The sequence below is a fragment of the Callorhinus ursinus genome, unplaced genomic scaffold, assembly GCF_003265705.2.
Source record: "Callorhinus ursinus isolate GAN/ISIS: 27379988/994484 unplaced genomic scaffold, GSC_fseal_2.0 scaffold20, whole genome shotgun sequence".
NCBI lineage: Eukaryota > Metazoa > Chordata > Mammalia > Carnivora > Otariidae > Callorhinus > Callorhinus ursinus.
Window position 1 is genome coordinate 4,659,331 of NW_027397082.1, and position 19,093 is coordinate 4,678,423.

The 19,093-nt window shown below is 35.5% G+C and overlaps 2 long non-coding RNA genes across 3 annotated transcripts in view; one reads left to right on the forward strand and one right to left on the reverse strand.

The window, feature by feature from the left end:
* LOC141374626 (uncharacterized) overlaps positions 1-12,885 on the forward strand; it is a 28,367-nt gene extending 15,482 nt beyond the window's left edge. For both annotated transcript variants that reach the window (XR_012381648.1, XR_012381649.1), the window contains 2 exons: positions 12,101-12,166; positions 12,730-12,885. This is a non-coding gene — a long non-coding RNA (uncharacterized lncRNA). The remainder of the gene's footprint in view (positions 1-12,100; positions 12,167-12,729) is intronic.
* Positions 1-19,093, reverse strand: part of LOC141374625 (uncharacterized) — a 54,701-nt gene that overhangs the window by 23,590 nt on the left and 12,018 nt on the right. The window lies entirely within an intron of this gene.

Genomic DNA, 19,093 nt, shown 5'->3' on the forward strand with positions numbered 1-19,093 from the left:
AGTGTCTGACTCATGTTCTTACCTCATTGATCTCAGGGTCCTGAGTTCAAGCCCCACATTGGGCTCCATGATGGGTGTGGAGCCTACTTAAAAAATTTCTTAAAAAATAAAATACTTATTTCACTGGGGTGCATGGGTGGCTCAGTAGGTTACGTGTCTGACTTTGGCTCAGGGTCCTGGGATCCAGCCCTGCATCAGGCTCTGAGCTCAGCAGGGAGTCTGCTTGTCCCTCTGTGCCTCCCTACTGCTTCTACCTTCTCTCTCCCCACTTCTCCGCTCTCTCCCTCAAATAAATAAAATCTTAAAAAATATATATTTATTTTACTTCACTAAAAATAACAGTACAAAACCACTACATGTTAATATGAATAACATGTTAAAATAAAAATAACTATATATTTTTAATTATACTTTTTATTTTGGGATAAATGTAGATTGACATGCAGTTGCAAAAAATAATTCTGAGAGATCCTTTATCCAGTTTCCCTCAATGGTACTATCTTGCAAAACAATAGTATAATATCCATATAGTCATCCCTACAGTCAAGATATAGGATAGTTCCAATACCACAAGGACCTCTTCTGCTGTCCTTCTATAGCCATATCCCTCCTCCCCCAACCACCAACCCCTGGCCACCATTAATCTATTCTCCATTTCTATAACTTTGTCTTTCAAGGGTGCTACATACATGGAATCATACATATGTAACCGTTTAGGATCGGCTTTGTTCATGTACCATAATTCCCTGCATATTCATCCAAGTTGTGTATATCAAGGGTTTGTGTTCATTGCTGAGCAATATCCCATTGTGTGGATGTACCACAGTGTATTTCATCATTCACTTGTGGAAGGACATGGGGATTGTTTCCAGTGGCTGCTGTGAACATTTGTGATATTATACAGGTGTTTGTGTGAACATAAGTTTTCATGTCTCTGGGATAAAAATACCCAAGAGTGTAATTGCTGGTTGTATGATAGTTGCATGTTAAGTGGTCTAAGAAACGGCCAAACTGTTTTCCAGAGTCACTGTTCCATTTTACTTTCCTCCAGCCATTTATGAGTGATCTGGTTTCTTTGCATCTTTGCCAACATTTAGCATTGTCATTATTATTTTTATTTGGGGAGGCAGTGGGTATTTTTTAATTCTGTAAAAATACACATAAAATTTACTGTCTTAACAATTTTTATGTGTGCAGTTCAGTGGTATTAAAAACATTCATATTATTCTGCAATAATTAGCACTATCCATCCCCAGAACTCTTTTTATCTAATAAAACTGAAACTCTATACCCATTAAACAGCAACTCCTCATTCCTTCCTCCTCTAGCTTCTGGCAAGCACCATTCCACTTTCTGTCTCTATGAATTTGATTACCCAGGTACCTCATATAGGTACCTGGAATCATATGGTATTTGTCTTTTTGTGACTGGCTTATTTCAGTTAGCATAATGTCCCCAAGGTTCTTCTATATTGTAGCATTGTCAGATTTTCTTCCTTTATAAGGTTGAATAATATTCCATTGTATATGGAGACCACATTTTGTTAACCCATTCACCAGTTGATGGACACTGGGTTTGGGCTTCTACCTTTTAGCTATTGTGAATAATGCTGCTGAGAACATAGGTGTACAAAGATCTCAGAAAGATGCTGCTTTTGGGCATACTCAGAAGTTGAATTGCTGGATAATATGGTAATTCTTTTTAATTTTTTAGAGGGGCAAATATTCTGTTTTCCACAGCAGCTACACCATTTTACATTATCAGTAACAGTACACAAGGTTCCAATTTATCCACCTCTTCACCAATACTTTTTTTAAGCAGCCATCCTAATGGATGCAAGGTGATACTTTATTGTGGTTTTGATTTGCATTTCCCTAACAGTGATTGGGCCTCTTTTCATGTGCTTATCATCCATTTGCATATCTTCTTTGGAGAAATACCTATTCAAATCCTTTGCCCATTTTTAAAATTGGGTGTTTTTTTGTTGTTGTTGTCTTTGAGTTTTAGAAGTTTTCTATATATTCTAGATATTAATCTCTTATTAGACATATGATTTACACATATTTTCTCCCATTCTGTGGGTAACCTTTCCACTTTATTAACAATGTCTTTTGATGCACAAAAATGTCTAATTTTCATAATTCTAATTTGTCTATTTTTACTTATGTTGCCTGTTCCTTTGGTGTCCTATGCAAGAAATCATTGCCAAATCCAATGACATGAAGCTTGTGACCTATGTTTTCTTCTAAGAGTTTTATAGTTGCATGTCTTACATTTAGGACTTTCATCCATTTTGAGTTGATTTTTGTATATTATGTTAGATAAGGGTCCAACTCTGTTCTTTTGCAAGTAGATATCCTGTTTTTCTAGAGCCATTTGTTGAAAAGACTGTCCTTTTTCCATTGAATGGTCTTGGCTCCATTGTCAAAAAATAATTTTCCACATATGCAAGTGTTTATTTGGGGTTCTCTAGTATATTCCATTGGTCTGTATGTCTGTCTTTACACCAGTACCATATTGTTCTGATTACTACAGCTTTGTGGTCAGTTTTGAAATTGGGAAGTGTGAGTCTTCCAGTTTTATTCTTTTTTTTCACAGTTGTATTGGCTATTCATGGTCCCTTAAGATATTTATAAATTTTACAGTGGATTTTTTTATTTCTATAAAAAAGGGGGGATTTCAATAGAGATTGCATTAAATCTCTATTGCTTTGAGTAGTAATGAAATTTTACTATATTAAGTCTTCCAGTCCATGAACATGGAATGTCTTTCCATTTATTTATGTGTCATTTAATTTCTTTCAGCAATGTTTTATAGTTTTTATTGTACAAGTCTTTCACCTCCTTGGTTAAGTTCATTCCTAAATATTTTATCCTTTTTGATGCTATTGTAAACAGAATTGTTTTCTTAATTTTCTTTTTGGATTGTTCATTGTTAGTGCATAGACTTTTGACTGGACAGTTTAATCCATTTACATTTAAAGTAATTACTGTTAAGGAAGGACTTACTTCTCTCACTTTGCTGTTTATTCTCCATAAGCTTTATAGCTTTTTTGTCTCTCATTTCCTGTGTTAGTGTCTTCTTTTGTGTTTAGTTGATTTTTTAATAGTAAAGTGTTTTTAATTCTTTTCATTTTCTTTTATATACATTCTATAGCTATATTCTTTGTGTAGTTACCATGAGAATTACATTTAACATCCTAAAATTATCAATTTGAATTGATACCAGCTTAATTTCAGTAACATACAAAAATTCTCCTATGTAGCTCATCCCCATCTTCTTTCAGTTTTTGATATCACAGAATTACATCTTTAGACATTGTATGTCCAAAACCAAAAAATAATAATTGTTTTTTAAATGTATTACTCTTAAATCATTAAGAAAACAGAATGTCAAGTTAAAAGACAAAGTTACAATAATATTACCTTTTAGATTAATATACATTTTTTTAATGTTTTAGTCTTTTAAATCATGTAGAAAACACAGAATGGCTCCACAACTTCTTTGTGGTTTCTTTGTATGTTTTCTGTCTCTTTATTGATATTTCTGTTTTATTTATAGATCATTTTCTTGACTTTATCCATGTCTTCCTTTAGTTCTTTGAGCGTCTTTAAGATAGTTTTATTTGTTTATTTTTTTAAAAAATGTTTTATTTATTTATGTATTTATTTATTTAGTGTGAGTGGAGGGAGAGGCAGAGGGAGAGGGAGAGAGAGAACCTCAAGCAGACTCTGTGCTCAGTGCAGAGCCTGATGAGGGGCTTGATCTCATGACTCTGTGATCATGACCTGGGCCGAAATCAAGAATCAGATGCTTAACTGACTGAGCCACCCAGGTGCCCCAAGATAGTTGTTTTAAAGTCTTTGTCTAGTAAGTCCTCCACTGGTATTTCTTAGGGATGATTTCTGTTGATGTTTTTTTTCATTTGAATGGGTCTTCCTATCCTGTTTCTTTTTATGCCTTGTGGTTTTTTTGATGATTACTAGACATTTGAGGTTAATGGTAATTAAGTGAATAATCTGGAAATCATATTCTCCCTCTTTCCCAGGGTTTGCTGCTGTGGTTTTGTCTGTTTTGTTTTCTGATTTTTGTAGGCTCTGCTGGAGATCAGCCTGAGGTGTCAAATTAAAGTCTTTTCAGGTCTTTTCTAAGCCTGTGCCTGTACTGTTTGCACAGGAGGAAAGATGCCAATCCTTTAAATCTCCCTGGAAGTCACATTAGCCAGAGGGGGAAGGGACTTGCATCTCTGTGTCTGCACCTCCGTAATCAGAAGCAGCAATCAGTGTTATCAGAATACAGTTCCCCAATGTTTGGGGACAGGGTACTTACTTACTCTGACCCTCACAAGTTGTGTGCAAAGTGCTCCTGGAACAGGTGCATGGCTGCCTGCTGTGAGTTTGGGGATAGAGGATGGTAAGCTGCTGCTGCTGAGCTAAGAGCTGAAATTGACTAAATTTAACCTCAATTTACCATTCAAACCTTCCCTTGGAAGTTGCAGGCCTTCAATAGACCAGAGTTCCAAAATAATTACATTAGATTTTGCCAGTGTCATTATTGTCTAGGTGGGGAGATGGATTCTTGGTGCTTCCTACTCCACCATTCTCCCAGAATCCTCCTCCTGGGGAATATTTTCTTTAACAGACTTTTTAAAAAGGTCAGTTTTAGGTTCACAACAAAACTGAGCAAGCAAGAAGTACAGAGAGTTTCCATGTACTCCTTGGCCTACACACATATAGCCTCCCCTATTATCAACATCCTATACCAGAGTAATACATTTGTTACCATCTATGTACCTACCTTGACACATCATTATTACTCAAAGTTCATAGTTTAAATTGGGATTCTTTCTTGGTGTTGTACGTTTTATGGGTTTTGACAAATGATATGTATCCACCATTATAGTATCATGCAGAAGAGTTTCACTGACCTAAAATTTTGTGTGCTCTGCCTTGTCATTTTTTTTTTTTTTTTGGTCATTTTGATTGGTGTGTAGTGCTATCTAGTAGCTTAGATTTGCATTTTCCTTTAATGGCTAATGATGTTGAACATCTTTTCATGTGGCTATTTGCTCTTTGTAGAGATGTCTGTTTATTTCTTTGGACAATTTTTTAATTGGACTTTTTATTTTTACTGTTGTGAGAGTTCACTATATAGTCTAGATACTAGTCCTTTGTCAGTCATATGGTTTACAATATTTCTCTAAGTTTGCAGCTTGTCTTTTCATCTCTTAACAGGGACTTTTGCAGAATGAAATTTGAAAATTTTGATGCGATTGAATTTATCAACTTTTCCTTTTATGAATCTTGCTTTTTGGTGTTAAGTTGAAGAATCACAAAGATTTTCACCTATGTTTTTCTAAATGTTTTATATTTTTATGTTTTACATGGAAGTCCATGATCCATTTTGATTTAATTTTTGCATAAGGTGTGAGGTTTAGATTTAGGTTTTTTTTGTTTGTTTTTTTGCCTATGGATGCCCAGTTGCTCTAGCCCCATCTGTTGAAAAGGTGATCTTTCCACCATTGAATTGCTTTTGAACCTTTGTCAAATATCAGTTGGACATATATGTGTGGGTTTTTTTCTGGGTTCTCTGTTCTTTTCCATTGATCTGTGTGTCCATCCATCTGTCAATACCTCCTGTCTTGATTACCATATCCATATCATAGGTCTTCATATAAGATAGAGTGATTCCTTCTGCTTTATTCTTCATTTTAAATATATTTTAGCTAATCTAGGGCTTGTGCCTTTTCCATTTTAAATTTAAATTTTACAGTGAGATTTTTTTTTTAAAGATTTTATTTTATTATTTATTTGAGAGAGAGAGAATGAGAGATAGAGAGCACGAGAGGGAAGAGGGTCAGAGGGAGAAGCAGACTCCCCGCAGAGCAGGGAGCCTGATGTGGGACTCGATCCCGGGACTCCAGGATCATGACCTGAGCTGAAGGCAGTTGCTTAACCAACTGAGCCACCCAGGCGCCCTACAGTGAGATTTTTGATGGCTACAAAAAGCCTTGCTGAGATTTTGATAGGAATTGCATTAAACTTATACATCAATGTGGGGAGAACTCATATGTTTGCTCTGTTAAGTCTTCTAATCCATAGACATGGAATGTCTCCATTTATTTAGGTTTTTGATTTCTTTTGTCAGCATTTAGTAATATTCAGGATACAGATCATGTACATGTTTCATTAAATTTATACCTAACTACTTCATTTTCTTTCGAGTGTTTATAGATTGTGTTGTGCTTTGAATTTGGGTTTTATATGTTTCTTGTTATATGGAATTGATCTTTGTGTGTTCATCCTATTTCCTGCTACATTGTTGAATCCACTTATTAGTTCTAGACTTTTTTTTGGTAGATTCCCTATTTCAGATAACATGATTGTTTTCTGAAGTTTTATTTCTTCCTTTCCAATTGGTTTGCCTTTTTTCTTTTTCCTGCCTCACTGCAGTGGCTGCAACTTCCATTTCAGTATTTATTTAACTGCAGTGGTGAGACTGAGAATCTTTACTTCGTTTTCAAATTTAGAAGGAAAGCATTCAGTTTTTCACCATTCAGAATAATATTAGCTGTAGGATTTTTTTTTTTTTAATGAAAAGTGCTTGACTAACCTTGCTGATCAACTCTGCAAGGGTATTCATAGTGAAGCCAGGTGGAGTTTGATTTTGTGCCAGATCATTTTCTTTACTTTAAATTTTATTTATTTTAACTGGATTTCTAAAAGGTTTATATCATGGAATATTTCAAACATCTACACAAACAGGATACTTGAATACATTCCATATACCCATCACCCAGCTTCAACATATGTCAACACACGGCCATACTCTTCCCTTCCTCAATTATCATGAAACAAATCCCAGACACTGTGCCCCTTTACCCATAAATATTTCAGTGTATACCTCTGAAAGATAAGAACTCTTAAAATACATGATCATAATGCCATTTTCACACCTAAAAATGTAACAGTATTATCAGTAATATCATCAAATATTCATTGTACGAATTTCCCTAATTATCTCATATGCTTTTTTGTTTTAGTTTATTTTGTTTTTACAGCTCATTTATTTGAATAAATAGAATAGTATGATTAATTGATATGTCTCTTGAGTCTCTTTTTGGCTGTAGTTTCCTTCTTTGTATCCTTTTTTTTTTTTTTAAAGACTTTACTTCTTTAGAGCAGTTTTAGGTGCACAGCAAAATTGAGGGGAAGATACAGAGAGGTTCCATATACCCCTTGTCCCCATACATAACCTCCCCATTATCAATATCTCCCACCAGAGTGGGACATTTATTATACATCATAATTATCCAAAGTCCATGGTTTATATGATCTTTCACTCTTGGTATTGTATATTCTGTAGGTTTGGACAAATATATAATGTCTTATCTTCATCATTATGGTATCCTACAGATGCAGGCACTGCCCTAAAAATCCTCTGTGCTCCACCTACTCAATTCCCTGCTCCCCACCCCTGGCAACTACTGCTCTTTTTACTGTCTCCATACTTTTGCCTGTTCCAGAACATCATAGAGTTGGAATCATACAGTATGTAGTCTTTTCAGATCAGCTTCTTTCACTTAGTAATATGCATTTGTTCATTCTATGTCTTTTCATGACTTGATAACTCAGTTATTTTGAGTGCTTAATAATATTCCATTGTCTGGGTATACCTCAGTATTTATCCATTCACCTACTGAATGATATCTTGGTTGCTTTCAAGTTTTGGCAATTATGAATAAAGTTGCTATAAACATCTGCATGCAGGATGACTATAGATGAATGGTTTTATTTCTCAGCTCTTATTTCTACTTTATTGATCCATATGTTTATCCTTATGCCAGTACCATACTGATTACTGTATTACTTTAGCTTTATAGAAAGTTAGGAAATTGGGAAGTGTGAGTTTTCTAATTTTTCTTTTTCAAGATTGTTTTGGCTATTCAGGATCCCTTACAATTTCATATGAATTTTAGGATAGGTTTATGTTTCTGCCAAAAAAAAAAAAAGGTCATTGAGATTTTGATAGGGGTTGCATAGAATATGTAGATATATTTGGGAAACATTACCATTCTAACAATATTATATCTTCTAATCCATGATCATGGGAATTTTCTATTTATTTAGGTCTTCTTTAAATTCTTTCAGCAATGTTTTGTCATTTTTAGTGTACAAGTCTTATGTCTCCTTGGTTAAATTTATACCTAAATATTTCATTCTTTTTGATGCGATTATAAAAGGAATTGTTTTCTGTATTTCTTTTTCAATTGTTTATTGCTAGTGTATAGAAATACAACAGAACTGATTTTGTATCATACAATTTTGCTGAATTTGTTTATTAGCTCTAGTAGGTTTTTGTGGATCCCTAGGGGTTTTCTATGTTTATGATCATGTCAGGGGCGCCTGGGTGGCTCAGATGGTTAAGCGTCTGCCTTCGGCTCAGGTCATGATCCTGGGGTCCTGGGATCGAGCCCCACATCAGGCTCCCTGCTCGGCGGAGAGTCTGCTTCTCCCCCTCCCTCTGCTTCTCCCTCTGCTCATGCTCTCTCTCTCTCTCTGTATCTTTGTGTCTCAAATGAATAAATAAAAAAAAATCTTTATATTTATGATCATGTCATCTGGGAGTAGATAATTTTATTTCTTCCCTTCTAATTTGGATGTCTTTTATTTATTTTTCTTGCTGAATTACTTTGGGTAGGACTTCAGTGCAACGTCATTGAATGTAAGTAGTGAGAGTTATCATCTTTGTTGTGTTCTTAAGGGAAAGCTTTCAGTGTTTTTCTATTGAATATGATGTTAGTTGTGTTTTTTTCCATAAATGCTCTCTAACCCATTGAGGAAGTTTGTCTTCTGTCTTTAGTGTATTGAATGTTTTTATCATGAAAGGATGTCAGATTTTGTCAGATGTTTTTTCTGTGTCTGTTAAAATGATTAGGTTGTTTTTTCCTCTTTCAGTCTATTAATATGGTATCTTACATTGATGGATTTTCATGTTGAACCACTCTTGCATTGCTGGGATAAATCTCATTACATCATCAGGCATTGTCCCTTTAATGTGCTGCTGAATTTGGTATCCTAGTATTTGTTGAGAATTTTTGCTTCTATATTCATAAAGGATATTGGTCTATAGTTTTCTTGTGATGTCTTTGTAGGGCTTGGTATCAAGTTAACACTGGCCTCATGGAATGAGTCAGGAGGTGGTCATTCTCCTATTTCTTTTAAGAGTTTGAAAAAAATCGGTGTTAATTCATCTTCAAAAGTTTGGTAGAATATACCAGTGAAGTTATCTAATTCTTGGCATTTATTTGTTGGATGATTTTTTATTCCTGATCTGATCTTTTTACTTGTTAGAGGTTTATTAAGATTTTCTATTCCTTCTTATGTTAGTTTTGGTAGTTTGTTTTTCTAGGAATTTGTCCATTTTATCCTGGTTGCCTAATTTTTCGGTATAAAATAGATCATTGAATAATCCTTTTTATTTCTGTAAGTTCAGTAATAATGTCTCCACTTTAATTTTTGATGTTAGTCATGGAATCGTCTTTTCTTAGTTGTTCTAGCTAAAGTTTGTCAATTTTGTTGATTTTTTTCAAAGAATTAACTTTTGGTTTTATTTTTTCTTTCTATTGTTTTTCTAATTGTTTTTCTGCTATAACCTTACTATTTTGTTTGCTAGTTCTGGGGTTCCATTTGCTTTTCTTTTCTAGTTCATTAAGATGTACAGTAAGATTCTGATCTGAGATCTTCTTTTTCTAATGTAGGCATTGATAGCTCTAAATTTCACTCTGAGCACTGCTTTTGCTACATCTCATACATTTCTATTCATCTCAAAGTTTTCCAATTACCTTTGTGATTTCTTCTTTAACTTATTGGCTGTTTAATCCCATATTATATTTTTAATGGCTGTAGTGATATCCTCTGTTTCATTCCTAATAATGGTGATTTATGTCTTCTCTCTCTTTATCTTTCTCAGTCATATTAGAAGTTTATCAATCTTATTGGTTTTTTTTAATGAAGCAGCTTTTTGTTTTGTTGATATTCTCTTCTGCTTTTCTGTTTTCAATTTCGTTTATTTCTGCTCCTAATGTCATTATTTCCTCCCTTCAGCTTGCTTTGGATTTATCTTGCTCTTCTTTTTATGGTTTTTTGAGGTACTTAGATTATGGATTTGAGATATTTTTCCTAATGTAAGCATTTAGCAGTATAAATGTCCCTCTTAGTACTATTACAGCTGTGTTCCATGTATTTTGATATGTTATATTTTTATACTAAAATATTTTAAGATATATCATGACATGTTTAGTATCTAATGGCCCCTCATTTCCTTAACTGTAGACCCTCTCCTTTATCCCTAGCTCTCTTAAATCATGGCACTGAGAACACAGTATTCTGGACCTGTCTGGCCATTGAAGAATAGAGCAGAAATGTCTGTTCATTCCTTTGCTCATTTCTTCAGTCAACAAACATTTGCGAATTCCTATAGCAGATTTTGTGCTCACTAGGAATATAGAGATGATTAAGACAGACATATTTCCTCTTTTCATTACTCTCTGTCAGAGAAGACAAATAATAAAACAAATAATTTCAAGGGTTGCCACTATCTCCTATATTGTAGAAATTCTACTGCCATTAACACAAAGCTAGGTTGAAATGCCATTGGCTACCCCCTGCCAGAAATTTATCATTTTCTACCCCATTTTATTTCCTTTATGTATGTATGTATGTATGTATGTATGTATGTATGTATGTATTTGACAGAGAGAGTGCACGCACACACAGGCAGGGGGAGTGCAAGGCAGAAGGAGAGGGAGAAGCAGGCTCCCCGCGGAGCAGGGAGCCCAATGCAGGGCTAAGTCCCAGGACCCTGGGATCATGACCTGAGCCAAAGGCAGATGCCCAATCGACTGAGCCACCTAGCTCTTCTACCCCTTCTACCCCGTTTTCATCTCCTTTTATTACCCCCATGTTCATTGGTTTCTTAAATTTCACATGAGTGAAATGATATGGTATTTGTCTTTTTCTGACTGAATTATTTTGCTTATCTAGCTCCATCTATATCATTGCAAATGGCAAGATTTCATTCTTTTTCATGGCTGAGTAACATTCCATTATATATATACATATCTGTATCTATATGTCCCCCACATCTTCTTAATCCATTCATCAGTCAATGGACATTTGGGCTTTTTCCATAATTTGGCTATTGTTGATAATGCTGCTAAAACATCAGGGTGCATGTATCTCTTTGAATCAGTATTTTTGTATCCTTTTCTACCCTATTTTCAAAATTCTCTGCTCGTCTTTAATCTAGGATAATCTAAAACTGCTCTGTACTCTGCAGGTTGTACCAATTGCCTAAAGCTGATTTCTTTCCAATTAATTAATTAGTGCTGTGGTTAAATATTTTCAATATCATGCCTGGCTGAATTATAATTGCAGACATCTCTATAGGTCCCTTTTCATTGACCATTCTTTTAGAACACAGTCTGAGTCCATAATAGAGTAGCAACTTAAATTTGGGTGAAATGATCAACTTTTTAAGTGTTCTCCTGTTAGTTGAGCCTTTGATCTTCATCAAAATCATGGGCAGATTTAAACCCCAAATGACAGATGAGGAAATTGAGATTTAGAGAGGTTTAAGTGACTTGCTCAGTTGGGAAAATAAAAAACAAATGCAGGTTTCTAGACTCCTACCTACACTTTTACTCTTGCCTCAATTTCACTGCCTCTTCATAGCTGACCACTAAATATGTTTTAAAGAGGGCAGAGTCCAATTGTATAATAGATCTGCCTGTCTGAAACATGATTATTAGTGGTAATGGTTGGGTATTACCTGGCATGCATGCGTTGGGTTTACAGTAAAGAATACCTACTTTTTATTAACTGTCCTTTTAGATATATTAGCGACTGTCACACCTGAATTATAACAAAGAAGCACTAGAGAAAATTCAATGTGGGCGGCAAAATTCTTTGAAGAATAACTAGTTATAATTGGGGAGTCTGAACACATTTCAGAGTTGCACGTTTAATATGCAGTATGGTTAATTGCACCATAATTACAGTGTTTTAGAATGCCATGCTAAGTGTTTAATCCTTTTCAGGTTTGCCCTCCAATCAGTGGTCTGCCTTCATTTTCCAGATTGATGAAGTCTGCCTCAGAGAAGGGGGTAGGTAACAAGATTGTGCTGATGTGGCTAATCAACTGGGAAAGTTGTAAAATGAATCTTTCCTGTCTGGAATTTATATTTAATCATAGTTATGTGCTCTTTATGAATGAGTGTTGATTAGTTAGTTGTCAGAATGTGAAAACAATAAGAGCTTTTATTTACCCAGATAAGTTATTCTAGAGTCATTATTTGGGTCTGATTGAGTTGATGGGGATATTTACATTACCTCGGCACATAGATCCACTTAGTCTTATTCATAATGTTAATTATATACTGCAAGAGTTACTGCCATGCCCTTATTTACAGTGTTTACTGTTAGAATTTGTTGGTACGTGTGGTGATTATATGGCTCCCCTCTCTCTCTCTGGACTATGTCCCTTTTACAGTTCCATCAGAGAAACCTGAACTTCAGTAGCTGGTTCACACTGATGACGTCTAATTCAAGGACGGCAACTCAGTTCTGTTTCAGAGAGTTGGTTTAGGTTATACCATTGAGCTGAGTTTTAGTAGTTTTTTTTGGTAGGCAAATAAGCCTTCACATGTTTGCATATTTTTTTTTTCAGTGTCTGGCGTTTTTCTTTCTCTGTACATCCCCTGCAAAACGCTACTTATTCTTCAAGACCTGCCTTGAACTTCTAAGCCTCAAGGAATCATACCCTAATTCTGCCAAGGAGGGTCAATCGTGGACTCCTTTATCTCATTCACTACTGCATCTGAACATTAATACCATCACAACCCCACCACACTGCACTGCAACTGTTCTTTCATCTGTTTGCTTTCTTTCCTTAATGGATTGGTTTGTTTGAGTGTGAAGGCCAAATTGTATTCATCTCTCCTATCACCGAAGCCTGATAGTGTCTGGTACATAGTAAGTGCCTAACAACTTCTCAGTGTTGAATGATGTACGTTATACTTAAAAAAATCTTTCTCAGGACGCCTGGGTGGCTCAGTTGGTTAAGTGTCTGCCTTCGGCTCAGGTCATGATCCCGGGGTCCTGGGATCGAGCCCCACATCAGGCTCCGTGCTTAGCAGGGAGTCTGCTTCTCCCTCTGCCTCTGTGCTCTCTCTCTCTCTCTCAAATAAGTAAATGAATAAATAAATAAATGAACAAATTAATACATTAATAAATAAACACAATCTTTTAAAAACTCTCATATTTAAAGACTATTTTTAAAAACAGTTTCAGGTTCACAGCAAAACTGAGAGAAGCTACAAAGATTTCCCACGTACCCTCTGCCCCAATACACGCTTAGCTGCCCCCGTCTCATTGTCAGCATCTTTCACCAGAGTGGTATATTTGTTAAAACTGATAAATGTACATTGATGCATCATAATCACCCAAAGTCCATAGTTTATTTAATGGTTCACTCTTGGTGTTGTACATTATATGGGTTTGGCTGGACAAATGTATAATGACATGTATCCATCATTATAGTATCATACAGTATCACTCACTGCCCTAGATTTTTAAAAAAATATTTTATTTATTTATTTATTTATTTATTTATTTGAGAGAGAGAGCACGCGAGCAGGGGGAGGAGCAGAGGGAAAGGAACAAGCTGACTCTGCTGAGCATTGAACCTGATGTGGGGTTCGATCCCACAACCCTGAGATCATGACCTGAGCAGAAATCAAGAGTTGGATGCTCAGCTGACTGAGCCATCCTAGGGCACCCCTGCCCTAGATTTATTTTTATTGAGATATAATTGACACACACACACACACACACACACACACAACATTAATTAGTTTCAGGTATACAACATAATGATTTGATATTTGTGTATGTTACAAAATGATCACCACAAATCTAGATAACATCTATTACTCTACATAGTTACAAAATTTTATTTTATTATTTTTAATTTTTATGTAATTATGTAATTATTTTTATTGAAGTATAATTAACACAGTGTTATACTAGTTTCAGGTGTACAATATAATGATTCAACAATTTTATACATTGCTATGCTCATTAAGGTAAGTGTAGAGACGCCTGGGTGGCTCAGTCGTTAAGCCTCTGCCTTCGGCTCAGGTCATGATCCTGGGGTCCTGGGATCGAGTCCCGCATCGGGCTCCCTGCTCCGCGGGGAGCCTGCTTCTCCCTCTCCCACTCGCCCTGCTGCTTGTGTTCCCTCTCTCACTGTCTCTCTCTGTCAAATAAATAAAATCTTAAAAAAAAAAGATGAGTGTACTCTTCATTCCCTTTCTCTATTTCATCCATCCCCCCACCCACCTCCCCTCTGGCAACCATCAGTTTGTTCTCTGTATTTGAGTTTGTTTTCTGGTCTTTTTGTTTGTTTTGTTTCTTAAATTTCCACATATGAGTGAAATCATATGGTATTTGTCTTTCTCTGATTGACTTATTTTACTTAGCATTAGACCCTTCAGTTTCACCCATGCTGTTGCAAATGGCAAGATTTTATTCTTTTTTATGGCTAAGTAATATTTCAGTGTGTGTGTTTGTGTGTGTGTGTGTGTGTGTGTGTGTGTAAATATATACATCACATCTTTATCCATTCATCTATGGATGGACACTTGGGATGCTTCCCTGTCTTAGCTATTGTAAAAGCTGCAATAGACATAGGGGTGCATAAATCTTTTTGAAGAATTAGTGTTTTTATTTTCTTTGGGTAAATAGTGAAATTACTAGATTATATGGTAATTTTATTTTTAATTTTTTGAGGAATCTCCATACTGTCTTCTACAGTGGCTGCACCAATTTGCATTTCCACCAACAGTGCACAAGTGTTCCTTTTTTTTTCATATCCTCACCAACACTTGTTATTTCTTGTTTTTGATTTTAGCCATTCTGACATGTGTATCATATATCTCATTATGGCTTTAATTTGCATTTCCCTGATGATTAATGATGTTGAGCACCTTTTCACGTGTTGGCCAGCCATATGTTTTCTTTGGAAAAATGCCTATTCAGGTTCTCTGCCCATTCTTTTTTTTTTTTTTAAAGATGTAATTATTTTTTTTTAAGATTTTATTTATTTATTTGACAGAGAGAGAGAGACAGCGAAAGAGGGAACACAAGCAGGGGGAGTGGCAGAGGGAGAAGCAGACTCCCTGCTGAGCAGGTAGCCAGATGTGGGGCTCGATCCCAGGACCCTGGGATCATGACCTGAGCCGAAGGCAGACGCTTAACGACTGAGCCACCCAGGCGCCCCATTCTCTGCCCATTCTTAACAGGATTATTTTTTGGGTGTTGAATTGTGTAAGTTCTTTATTTTGGGTATTAACCCCTTATTGGATATGTCATTTGCAAGTATCTTCTTCTCCGGTTCAGTAGGTTGCCTTTTTGTTTCATTGACCGTTTCCTTCACTGTACAAAAGATTTTTATTTTGGTGTGGTCCCAGCAATTTGATTTTGCTTTTGTTTCCCTTGCCTGAGGAAACATATCTAGAAAAATGTTTTCAGTTATCTTGGGATATATGTAGGAGTGAAATTCTTGGTTACATGGTAACTCTCTGTTTCACTTTTTTTTTAATTTAAAGATTCTATTTATTTATTTGACAGAGAGACAGCGAGAGAGGGAACACAAGCAGGGGGAGTGGGAGAGGGAGAAGCAGGCTTCCCACGGAGCAGGGAGCCCTACATGGGGCTCAATCCCAGGACCCTCGGACCATGACCTGAGCTGAAGGCAGACGCTTAACAACTGAGCCAGGTGCCCCTCTGTTTCACTTTTTGAGGAGCTGCCAAATTGTTTTCCAAAATGACTACACTATTTTACATTCCCATTAGGAATATATGAAGGTTCCCATTTCTCCACATTTTCCCCAACACTTGTTATTATCTGACTTATTGAGTATAGCCATCTTAGAGGGTGTGAAGTGGTTTCTCATTGTGATTTTGATTTGTATTTACCTAGTGAGTAATGATTTTGTGCCCCTTTTCATGTACTTATTGGCCATTCTTTTCTTGACATTTTTGATATGATATTCCTAATTATAGACTTTTTGGTATTTATTCTGCTTGGTAATTTGTCAGGATCCTCATCTACGATTTGATGTCTGTCATTAATTTTGGAAAATTCTCAGTCATGATTACTTCAAACATTTTTATATTGTTTTTTTCTCTTTTGGTATTTCAATTACATATATATTATACCTTTTGTAATTGTCCTGTATTTTTTGGATATTAGTGTTCTTTTTTTTTCTCTCATACTTTCCCCTTTGCTTTTCAGTTTGGGAAATTACTATTGATGTATCTTCAAGTTCATTGATTCTTTCCCCAGTCATACCGAGTTTGTTCATGAGTCCATCAAAGGCATTTTTAATTTATGTTACAATATTTTTTATTTCTAGCATTTCTTTTTGATTCTTTTTACAGTTTCTATCTCTCTGCTACATTGCCCATCTGTTCTTGCATGTTGTCCACTCTTCATTAGATCCCTTAGCATACTGACCACAGTAAATTTCCAGTGTGAAATATCTAACATTCTGCCATATTTGAGTCTGGTTCTGATGCTTACCCTGTTTCTTTAAGCTATGCTTTTTGTCCTTTAATATGCTTTGTAATTTTTGTTTAAACCTAGACAAGATCCACAGGGTTAAAAGAAGTGAGGTAAATAGGCCTTTACTGTGAGGTTATGTTTATCTGGCTAGGAGTTAGGCTGTGTTTACTCTTGACTGTAGGTGTAGGTGTCAGAGACTAAATTTTCCTCTGGTGTTTTTATTTTTGTCTCCTCCGTGTCTTTGGCTTTCCCTAAAGACTTCTTCTTAAAGTCTGCAATGTGAAATTCTTTCCATTATAATTTTCCCTGTTTTTATAGAAATCCTATGGATGTGGTGGTAAGGGCTAAAGGGGAAAGGAAGCATTCCCTAGTCCTATGATTAAATCTCAGTCTTGTAGTGAGCCTGTACCCCTGGGCTGTGATCTTAAAAATTACTTCTCATTGAGCCTCTCTGGAGACATGTGGAAGCTGTAGGGAGCTGGGGTTGGGTATTTCCTTTACTCCACATTGAAGGCTAGAAAGTACTGGTGTTGGATATTTTTCCTCCTCTGTGTGGGAGATTGGAGAAGGCTACATGGGTATTTCCATTCTCCTGGTTAGTTAGGCTCTGGTAAATTCTCATTAGGTTAGGCTCTAGTAAAATAGTTTCTCTTGAAGACAGGCCTAATTAAGGACAATAGAATTCTCTGGGCATATTTCAAAATGGCTACTACTGTAGTTGGAAAAGATACTTGATATGATTACAATCTTAAATTTGTTAAGACTTGTTCTGTGGCTAACCTATGATCTATCCTGGAGAATGTTCCATGTGTACATTCTGAGAAGAATGTGTACTCTGCTGCTCTTGGATGGAATGTTCTATACATTGTCTTTTAGGTCCATTTGGTCTAAAGTATAGTTCAAGTCTAGTGTTTCCTTATTGATTTTCTGTTTTATTTCAAGATTTCCTTGGTTATTCTAGGTCCTTTGCATTGCCATATATTTTAGAATCGATTTTCATTTTCTAACCAAAAAACCCTGCTGGAATTTTTATTCAAATTAAATTAGGTCTATAGATAAATTTGACATTTTAGTCATATTAAATCTTCTACTTCCTAAGCCTGGTATGTCTCTTTATTTATGTTTTTGATTTTTAAACATTTAAAAAAATTTTTCAGTGTATAGGTCTTAAACATTTTTTGGAGGGGTGGTTAAAGCTATTACTCAATTATTTGTTATTCTGAATGTTATTGTGAATGAAATCATTTTAAATTTTCAGGTCCTAGTTGTTTGTTGCTATTACATAGACATACAATTGATTTTATATATTGCTCCATATCTTATGTCTTCGGTAAGCTCATTTATTCGTTTTAAGAGCTTTTATCACAATTCCTTCAGTTTTTCTGTGTATATAATCATGTCATTTGTGAATAAAGACAGTTTAGCTTCTTTTTTTTCCTGGATTGTATGCATTTTACTTATTTTTTCCTTACTGCACTGGCTAGGACGTTCAGTATGATGTTTGATGAAAGTGGTGAGAGCAGACATGTGATCGTAAGGGGTGAAAATATTTTGCCTTTCATCATTATTGTTAGATACAGGATTTCTAGACCCTTTCTCAGTTGAGGAAGTTCTCTTCTATTTCTGGTTTGCTGAGATGTCATCATGAATTAGTACTGAATAGTTTTGAATACTATTTTTCTAAATTTATTTGAGATGACCATGCAGGATTTTATTTTTAAAATGCCAACTGATTTTTAACTTCTTATGCTGGAATAATTGTAGATTTAGAGAAAAGTTGTAAAGATAGTACCGAGTATCCTGAGAGTTCCTATGTATCTTTCCTTTATATTCATAGCCTGCTGGGTACATAACCACAGTATATTTGTCAAAACTAACAGATTAACACTGACACAACACCCTTAACGGAACTACAGACTTTATTTGGGTTTCAGAAGCTTTTCCACTGGTGCTTTTTTTCTGTATTAGGATCCAATCCAGGATACTGCATTACTTTATGGCTTAATCCTCTCTGATCTGTGACAATCTGTCTTTCCTTGGTTTCCATGACTTCAGTAGCTATAGAGTGCTGGGCAAGTATGTTGTATGAATGAATGAATGAATGAATGAATGAATGAATAAAATGACCTTCAGTTTGTGTTTGCCTCACATTGTCTCATGATTAGAATGGAATTATGGGTTTCATGAAGAACACCACAGATGTGAAGTGCCTTTCTCATTTATCCTATCATTGGACATAAGATACCAACATGACTAATCACTATTGATGTTAACCTTGATCACCCTTGATCACTTGGTTAAAGTGCTGTCTACTAGGTTTTTCTCTGTAGTTACTATTTTTTTCTTTTCCATACTCTATCCTTTAGATGAAACTCTCTAAGACCAGTGCACACTCAAGGGGAATTAAATTCCACCTCCTGGGGGGGAATATTTACATGCATTAATTCAAATTCTAAAAGGAAGT